Raw genomic sequence first — 11,080 nt, 5'->3', positions numbered from 1 at the left:
ACATGTCTTGGCCAGGACGCACTGGTAAAAGACATTTTTAATCTCAATGTGTCTTTCCTAGTAAAATAAAGTTTATTATAATAATAATAATAATAATAATAATAATAATAATAATAATAGTAATAATAATAATAATAATCATCATAATAATTATCAATAGTTTGTTTTGATAAAAGTACATTTCATCACAATTTGTTCCCACTCAAATAGTATGACTTGCAAAATAATTACAGCAAATAACTCTCTTTTTCAAATCAACACTTAAAGATAGCATGTAAACCAGTTTTTTTATAAATCAAAACAACAGCATAAAGAAAATATGGGTAACAATTACAATAAGGTTGTATTAGTTAATGTTAACGCATTTACTAACATGAACAAACAATGAACAATACATTTATTACTAGGGCTGGGTGATTAATCGAAAAGTAATCAAAATTGACATTCAGAACCTATAGCCGATCTCATTTTTCCAGGTAATTTTTTTTCAATTACTTTCCCTACCACGTGTGGAGTCACGTGACACTGTTCTGTTATGACTGTTATGACTCTGTTATATTTATACTTCTTTGTTGAATGCACAGGTGTGGTCTGGCACAGCCTTTGCGTGGTAGTATACAAGCACACCTCTCAAAAAATGTAACTACACATCGCACGTTTACACTACACTGACGATGATTGGAAGCTGAGCCAGAGATGCCTTGAGAGGGCATATTTTCCATAACAATAAAATTATTATTTACATTAAAATATTTGTTTACAAAATATTCAAAAAACGCACTGTCAAAAACTTTATTTACAGGATATGCAAGAGTTATTTTATTTAGAAGAGATACTGCTTATTTTCTACTTTTAATATGAAAACATTGACTCCTAAAAGTGTATCTTATTTATTTACATTTATTAGGAGAAAAAAAAGTGATTTTAGACAATGTGTTTTTTGTCCGTTTTTCAATGCTGATGTTCAATAAATAATCATAGACAGTAGATAGTATGAGATAGATAGATAGTGGATAGTACAACTCTCACTTGTAATATGGGAGCATATTTACTGTACAAAACCTGTCAGTGAACTATGAGGGCAAAAAAAATAAAAAATAAAAAATAATCATTCAATAATCGTAATCAAGTCAAAATGTTCAATTAATCGAGATTTAGATTTTAGGCCAACGGCCCAGCCCTATTTATTACAGTATGTGTTCATGTTAGTTAAGATTGGTTAACTAAAATACAGTCATTCATTGTTGGTTCATGTTAACTCAAGGTGCATAAACTAATGTTAACAAGCATGAATTTGAATGTTAATAATGCATTAGTAAATATTGAACTGCGATTCATAAATGCTGTACAAATTTTGCTCATAATAAGTTCATGTTCAATACATAATATGGTAATGCAGACCTTAATAAGGCAACAAAAGGTTGCCAGATTTTCTCTTGTGATTTCGGACTAATAATGTTTAAATCAAATTTAATATGGACATATTAATCCAACACAAAAACATAAAAATAACATAAAAAATAACAAAAATGCAGATTTTTTGGCCAGATCGATTCACAAGAACTCTCATTCCCAGCACAGAATAGCTCTTCCAGCTTTTATCCTTCTTTTTTTTCCCCCTGAACTCGGTGACATTTGGGGAAGAGCTGGCCCCGGTCATGTTTTACCTCCTGTGAAAGGAGAATATTAACATCACGAAGAACTTGAGACACGGAAAATGTCCTCTTTGATTCCCGACCGATAAGAGCAAATATCAGCCTTTCTGTTCTAAACAGGATGTTATTGCGCTGCTCTCTGATTTCACAGGACCATTGACCCGCAATCCTCTTCTACTTTTATAACGCTGCCATTTAAAGTATTTCAGAAACGCATCTGTAAGCGAGGATGTCACAAGGGTCCTGCAAATATCTGTCTTTGTGGATAAAATGCACAGATCGGGGCTGAAGCTGCACCATTTAAATAAATAACTGAGAGAGAAAGCAAAAGAAAGAGCTCAGATGCTTGCTCAATGATGCCATCTAGCAGTTCTGCATCCACAAACAGAGACGCTCATTTCACCAGAGAGACAATGATAGGAATAAATATGCGCAGCGATCAGTATTTGCATTCGTGGTGCCTTTTGTTCTTGGATTTCTCCAACTTCAATGATAAGAATAGCATTAAAATATCAATTAATGCCTTGAGTGGTAAGTGGATTTATTGGTCGGAAATAAACATCAGATTGCTGCGGTAAATGATTTCTGCTGGGGGACGGCAGGAAGCAGTTTGTGTGCGATTATCGGCTGACACGTGTTTGCAAATCTTTTAATTACACCGACGAGCAGCAGATTCCCGAGGTTTACAGGATGTACTGTAACTGCTGGAATTCACGAGCATGTGTTTTGGGTTTGTGATTAGCATGCTGGAGGAATATATGTAGCTACATCTTTAAAAATTGATTATTGCTTGGTGTTATACTGAGCTACAGTTGATTAGTAAGAATATATACACAATGATTAATAATTAAAAATCATAAAGGGGCTTAAATGCATTTAAAATGTGTTTCATTTCTTCTTCTTTTTTCATCTGAGCAAAACATAATGACTGAATGAATCATTCTGTGATTTCCAGTAGACAGCCACTGATGTAATTTGGCGCAACAACAGTTATATATAGTCATCAGTTATTTATATATATATATATATATATATATATATATATATATATATATATATATATATATATATATATATAGCTTTTTGGTTCCTTTTATCTGATTGGATGTTGTTGTGAGCACGTCATTTTTTTCCACAACCTGGTAAAAATCAGTACAGTGAAAAGAATCAAATTAAGAGGGTAAAAGAAAACGTTTGTTTCTAACGTTGTGGAAACAGATATTTACATGGCTACAACACGATGAAAAAAATAAAAAAAATAGCTTTTTTTTTTTTTTCTTGTGGGGCCAGTGAAAATTTTGGCAGGGCAAGTAAAAATCTGACCTTGACCTCGTTGAACCCTGTATATATATATATATATATATATATATATATATATATATATATATATATATATATATATATATATATATATATATATATATATATACACTTTATAAATAATAACAAATCTGAAACATAGAACAAATAGACATTTGTTAAAGGTCATATTTTAACCAAAACATAATAATTATTTGTTATTTTAAATACTTATACTCTGCCACTGTCTTTTAAAGCACTAGGCCAGTGGTGTCTAAACTCGGTCCTGGAGGGCTGGTATCCTGGGGAGTTTATCTCCAACTTTCTTCAACACACCTGCCAGGAAGCTTCTAGTATATCTAGTAAGAGCTTGATTAGCTAGGTGTACTTGATTAAGGTTGGAGCTAAACTCTCCAGGACACCGGCCCTCCAGGACCGAGTTTGGACATCCCTGCACTAGGCTTTTTTGTCACCAAGAATATTAAAAACATATTTTATGTATGATCACTTCTTTTATATCATTTTGATGGATGTAAACAAAAACAATGGTTTCAACGCATTTTCTGTTTTACCTTTTTAATTTCTATAGCTTCCCAGAATGCAAAAAGAGCCACATATTGATAAATAATGTTATGATAGCTGTTTCAACATTAAGTTATGACTGAATTGCCTCGTTACAGGTATGAAATAGTTTGATAACAAGCAGGAAATGTTCATGGCCCAATGACATGATCACATTGAAATACAGGTCAATTTTAGTGTATATATAAATCACTTTTGTAAATGCAATTTGATGCAGACACCAAAATTGGATGTCTAATAATATACCCAACATTCAGCACCACATATTTTTCCAAAATATTTCACACAAAAGAGCAACAGAACCCGAATGAAAACTCCATGCCTCCCTAAGCAGGAAAATACACTAATAAGACTTCACTGTTATTGGCCAAGCAACTACAAAAAGATTTAGTTTAGTGGTTTGCACCAGTAAACATTATATTAGGTATTGCTGACATTATTTTGCGCTAAATAAATAAATTATATAACTCTCCAAAGAATATGCGAGTAGATAAAGGCTGCTATAGTGTGCTCTTACAAAAATCCACTACTCAATATTTGTATTGAAGAACACAAATGTAATTTTAACTGTTGTCTAATGTTAACAGTCAACTGAAATGTTCCCCTTTTTTCTAGTAAATCAATCTGGTTACAGGCTTGTAGCCAGCCTGGTGAAAGGGATGATTCTTTTTTTCTCAAAAAGTGGACCTTTTTACAATTGTATGCCTCATTTTCTAGTTAATTATGAAATTTAAATACTGCATTTAGTGACATTTTAAGCACTATTCTAAATTAGCTTGGTGGATGGTCATCATAACCACACTTTTTGACTATTTTAGCCCAAATAGTACTCAAATCTATTTTAATATGGTATGCTTTTGGTGCTTCACACTTTTTTATTGGTTATTTTTTTGTTTCAAGAATAAGGTCCAATATTTACAATAAAAGTTACTTATAAAATGTTTCATCTATTTAAAAACAAGTAGATGTTTGTTTCTTACACCATATTGTATGTTTTCTTGCACAGCTGGATGTTAGAAAAACAATTGTTAGGATTGGCCTAAACCTGAAGTCACACTGAAGCCAACAGAGGATCCGGATTGGTCTTGAAGCCTTTTTCAATGGGTTATTTTCACCATGATGGCATAAGTAGAAAGTACAAATGAGCTCATGTTTGGGACAAATTCTGGACCTTTGTCAGTGAGAAAAGGGTCTTGCGAACCACCCGATAATTAAATAAAAATTGTAATAAATAAATATTAGATAAATAAATAAATATTACTATTAATTGAAATACAGAATTGCATACATACAAATATAATAAAAACATAAATTATTCCATATTTATATATATATATATATATATATATATATATATATATATATATATATATATATATATATATATATATATATATATATATATATATACGTTGTAATTTGCTTAATTCAAAAAGGGAGAATACATGCCATATATTCCCTTAATTATCCATGTTGACACATAAACCAGTGCATCCAATCAAATTCAGTTTTATTTAGCAGCAGTTGCATCTACTGTATCATTCGGTATAGAAGCAACATGCACACAAACAGGCAGTGTGACGTCTAAAAATAATTTTAAAATACAAACAAAAATTATATATATATATATATATATATATATATATATATATATATATGTATATGTAAAAATGTATATTATATTATATATATGTATATATATAATAAATATTACTCATTCAAATACAGAATTACATGCATACAAATATAATAGAACATAAATATAATTACAAATATGTACTTTGTAATTTGCTGAATCCAAATAGGGAGAATACATGCCATATATTCTCTTAATTGTCCACGTTGACGTCAAAACTAGCGCATCCAATCAAATTCCGTTTTATTTAGCAGCAGTTGCATCTACTGTATCGTTTGGTAGAAGCAACATGCACACAAACAGGCTGTGTGACGTCTAAAAATAATTTAAAAATACAAAAAAAAATGTTATAAATAAATAAATATTAGATACACATTATTAATTAAAATACAGAATTATATACATAAAAATATAATAAAACAAATATAATTACAAATATATATGTTCTTAAAATTTTAAGTAATACAAAATCATATTAATTAAAAGATGTATAAAAACTACACTAAAACAGGTTCCATTAAAATGACTTTGCATATTGAGCCTATGCGGTTCACATTTAAATGTGTGAATTTAATTTTGCTTTTGTAAACAGATGTGGTACGTGACTGAATATAAATTTGACTGAAAATACATTATGCATTTGATCCTAAAGAGAGCTATAGCTTGGATCTCAATCCCAAAAACAAACATCGCACACAATAACACACCCTGAGAAAAACACAGGTCTGCTGGAGTCCTTCTAACGCATACCGTCAGCATCTGAAAAGCTTCGGCGGAGATACTGTTAAAGAGCATGTAATACTTTCTTGATTTAAATGCAGTTTTTAATTGGATAGAGCCCCATTATTTTTCAATACAGAAAGGGCAGTGAGGCACGCAAAGCTCTTGAATATTTTTGCAAATCGTGTTCGACAGCATAATGATTAAGCATGGCACTAAATTTGCCTCACAAAATGAAAAGCAAACTTCATGCAAGGCGTAATTTAATTGTTCCCCTTCACATTTTCCGCCTCCCATTGTTGGAAGCTTTACATTCTCCGAGTCTCTGCACTGGTGCTTGACATGCCACTTTGTGACACATTCAAACCCTGCGACATTCGAGACACACGCGGCACAAACAAGCTTCAATCTACTGCAAATTATGAATGCATGCGCTGCTGTTGTGATTTAGCACATTATACATCACGTGGAAATGAAGCAATGGCGAAAACAATAAAAGCAAAATACAACTGTTAACAGAAACTGCATTTATTGATGTATATTTTGTCATCCCAAATTTAGAAATAGTTTAAAAAGCCTTGTTTTTACTAGCGCATGCATAGGCGTGAATGTGTATCATGAGCTAGCGCTATCTAAAATAGCAACTGGCCATTAAAAATCAGATTTTTTTTTGTCATTTGGATCTTTTGTGTAATTTGGGAAAGGTTACAATTGAGTCTCTCTCTCTCTCTCAATCCTCTGTAATACAGATAAATATTGCCATCTGCTGGCCTTCATGTACAGTCATGAAATAATTTTACACTAGTAAGTCATTTAAGGGAAATTTTAGGTAGATTTACTCTCCCTCACGTGGTTCTAATCCGTTATTAGTTTCTTTCTTCAGTTGAACACAAAGAAGGATATTTAGAAGAATGCTGGTAGCTGGCAACCACTGACTTCCATAGCAAGTAAGAAATTACCATGGAAGTCAATGGGTGTCAGCTTTTCTTCAAAATATTTCCTTTGTGTTTAACTGAGGAAAGAAACTCAAATATGTTATGAGTGAAAGGTGAATAAATGATGACAGATTTTTCTTTTTTGGGTGAATGATATCTTTAATTTTTCTAATACATTTATTTTAAATCTTTCTAAATTCATTCATGCATTCATTCATTTTATTTTATGTTTTAATGCCATTTCAGCAGCATTGGCTATACATGGGAACATTGGTAATAAATATTCAGTTTATTATTTACAAATTACACCTGACAAAATTCTTGTCGTCGATCCCAGTTGTGAGCAACAAATAATAACTTGACTTCTAGTAGAAAAGTGGCAGAAGGTAGGTTTTTCTGATGGATCATGTGTTGAACTGCATGCCAATCATCACAAATACTGCAGAAGATCTATTGGAACCTGTATGGAGCCAAGATTCTCACTGAAATCAGGCAAGTTTGGTGAAGGAAAAATCATGGTTTGGGGTTACATTCAGTAAGGGGGTGTACAAGAGATCTGCAGAGTGGATGGCAACTTCAACAGCCTGAGGTATCAAGACATTTGTGCTGCTCATTACATTACAAACCAAAGGCAAATTCTTCAGCAGGATAGCGCTCCTTCTCACACTTCAGCCTCCACATCAAAGTTCCTGAAAGCAAAGAAGGTCAAGCTGCTCCAAGATTGGCCAGCCCAGTCACCAGACATGAACTTTATTGAGCATGTCTGAGGTAAGATGAAGGAGGAGGCATTGAAGATGAATCCAAATAATGATGAACTCTGGGAGTCCTGCGTGAAAGCTTTCTTTGCCATTCCAGATGACTTTATTAATAAGTGATTTGAGTCATTGCAGAGATGTATGGATGCAGTCCTCCAAGCTCATGGGAGTCATACACAATATTAGATCTTTTTCCACTGCACCATAACTTTATATTCTATACTGTACATTATTTTTGTTAAGTGACAAGACTTTTGTCTAAGCTAAGTTAGACCTTACTGTCCTAATAAAATAATTAAAAATCAAGACATGATCATATTTTATTTTGGTGAAATAAGTGTAATATAGAGGCCTTTGCCATCATATAAGCCACTTCTGATACCAAATGATCAACTAGAAGTCAAGATATAATTTTTTGTTGTTCCTAAAACTTGGATATGTGACTAGACTTTTGTCAGGTAGTGTATAATCTTATCAAACATGCATTATATAAAAAACAACCTCTAAATTCATTTTAAAAATGCCTTTATAATTGTTTAAAATATAGTAACTTGTGGGAATTGCAAAGTAAGACTCTCATCAAGGAAAGCTACTTTGCAAACCCTATTCAACCAACCAACAAGTATTTTTACCATTATACATTTTTCATAATCCAACCAACTTACAACTAATAAAGTCAAGTATTCTTCCATAATATAAATCTAATTATGCACGTAAAAATGGTTCAGAAACAGAGTTGAACTGACAGAAAAAAAAGTTACATTTCTTGTTCTTGTTTGTTCAAATGCACTTGTAATGACCAAGGAACACGAGAAGAGATGTCCGAGACTAGTCAACAAATCAACAGAACAGAATACTTCTGCTGCTAATCGACTCAAAAATACTGGTTGGTTATTTATTTATATGTCCACATTTATGTGTTTGCACTATGGTCTAACAGTTAGCCACATTAAAGGTTTAGTTCACCCAAAAATGAAAATTCTGTCAATAATTACTCTCCCTCATGTCGTTCCAAACCCCTGAGACCTTCATTCTTCTTCAGAACACAAATTAAGATATTTTAGATGAAACCCGAGAGCTCTCTCATCCTCTATAATAGGCATGGGATGATAACCGTTTTCAAGGTATACTGCAGTTTGGAAAAGCCAAGGTTTTAAAACCGCCTTTCCTATGTGTACGATTTTTTATTTACATTTTTTTGCTTGGTTTACAGTAACTTTAGCAGAAAAGATATTCAAAGATGCCGTTTTAAATTGTAAAAAAATATATAATAATTTTGTCTGACATGTTTACGGTTCCAAAAATAATTAAATGTTTCTTAAAATAAAATATATTGTGCTCAAAAGGGAAATAACTTGTTGTTTTTTACCCAGACATTTAAAAAGATTATTTTTAGACCAGTAAACACAATACCGTAATACCGTGAAACTGTGATATTTTTAACCAAGGTTATCATACTGTCAGAAACTTATACCAGACCATGCATACTCTATAGACAGCAAAGGTCCAGAGATGTCCAGAAAAGAAGCCAAAAACATTGTCACAACATTCATTGTGACCAAGTCTAATCATATGAAGCTCCAAGAACACTTTTATGCACCAAAAATCTGTAACTTTGAATTTGTCTCTCCCACATCAGGTCAGGTTGTTTGTTACTATGCGCTGTACTTTGTACTGTTAGAGTCAAGAGCACAACATACAAGCATTGTATAAAAGCCTATTGATGGCAAGCCTGAAATAAAAACCCTAAAAAGCATAACGACTACTGCTAATGCTGAGTTGCTATTTGATTGGCTAAGACATAGATCACGTGAGTTAGCATTATGAGTTTTCCAACGGTTCATCTTCCCCATAGTAAGAAAATGTCTGATTGCATTGCCTCTTGTAAACGCACACCGTGATCCGATATGGCAGACACACATTTTAATAGTCTTTATCATGTACATTGGCAAAATGATTAAAGTCTCTGTGAACTGAAAGCTGCTGAGACTTTTATTTCAGTATGTGGATGTACTGCCAACTGAATATTGAGTAGAGGGCGGGGCTTTCTTTTTGAGCATCATTCCCTGATAGCAAACTAACGGAAAGATGGGCATGGCTAAGAATATTGTGGCTGTAGCCGTCAAAATGACGTCAACAGTAAAGCATCGCCACTCCAAACTTGGAAGAAAATTTTGCTGACGTTTACCAAAACATTTTCTTTTCAATGGATTAACTCAGCACTAATTAATAGCACAGTGTGCTAGCAAAAACAACTAGCAAAATTTTGATTTGAGACTTTAACATGACCATTTATTCATTCATTTTCCTTTGGCTTAGACTCACTTTCAGAGGTCGCCATAGCGGAATGAACTGACAACTACTTCGGCATATGTTTTACACAGCGGATGCCCTTCCAGCCGATACCCAGTACTGCGACACACCCATACACTCATTCACACACTCATACACTACGGCCAACTGAGTTTCTTCAATTCACCTATAGCACATGTCTTTGGACTGTCGAGGAAACCGGAGCACCCGGAGGAAACCCACACCAACATAGGGAGAACTTGTAAACTCTACACAGAAACGCCAACGCCCAGCCGAGACTCGAACCAGTGACCTTCTTGCTGTGAGGCGACAATGCCACCGTGCCACCCCACCAAATAATTGTACCACCAAAACATAAGGTTACAAGTAAAATACGCAGTAAGATTGTAAATTATTTTAAGACATACAGTACTAAATGTGAATCGTAAAAAAGTTATAAGATTATAAATGGTTTAAGATCAATATAAAATATACTCAAATTAACAGAGCAAGTACCTTAGCATTGGCAAACAAAATACATTAGCATACAGGTTTGTCTTTTTAGTCTCACCTCCTAATGGTCATCAAGGTCATGACAGTGTTAGCGTGGTTAAAGGCCTCGGGTTCATCTTCATTCATGATCCAGTCTGTCATTTTTCCAGTGGAATGAGGAATCGCCATTTCACCTGTGCATGAAATGTATGCATGTGAATTTGCATGCACTTGTTCTCTAAAATGTTTTCCATTTGCTCACAGTCAAAAAGGTACAAGTTTTATCATCATTGACTTACATTTAAGACATCAAAATATTGTATCTCTCTATATAGAAACAGTGGTATGTTTAATATAGTTTACAGTGTACACAGTGTTGGAATGAGTTGGAATGATTCCACTATTATCAGAGAAAACTTGACCAAAGTACAGGGTTTCTGCAGGTTTCACAGAGTTTAAGACTTTAAGACATTTTTTATTTTTTAAGACTATTATGAATGAAATTTTAGACTCATTAGGGGCTAAAGGCTAAGGAATTCTTCAAATGGCCCAGATGGAAAATATTTTTGCCCTATCAAAAAATATAATTTAATACATTTAATAATACAATAATTTAAAAATTACATGTTTTTTTCTTAGCAAAATATTTAAAATATTGTGTAAAAGCTAACAAGCTCTACTTGTATCCATACACTTTTTTCCTTTCTTTAAAAT

Source organism: Danio aesculapii, chromosome 16, assembly GCF_903798145.1.
Source record: "Danio aesculapii chromosome 16, fDanAes4.1, whole genome shotgun sequence".
In the NCBI taxonomy this organism is placed as follows: domain Eukaryota; kingdom Metazoa; phylum Chordata; class Actinopteri; order Cypriniformes; family Danionidae; genus Danio; species Danio aesculapii.
The sequence above is the reverse complement of the archived record's forward strand: the minus strand, read 5'-3'. Positions refer to the sequence as shown.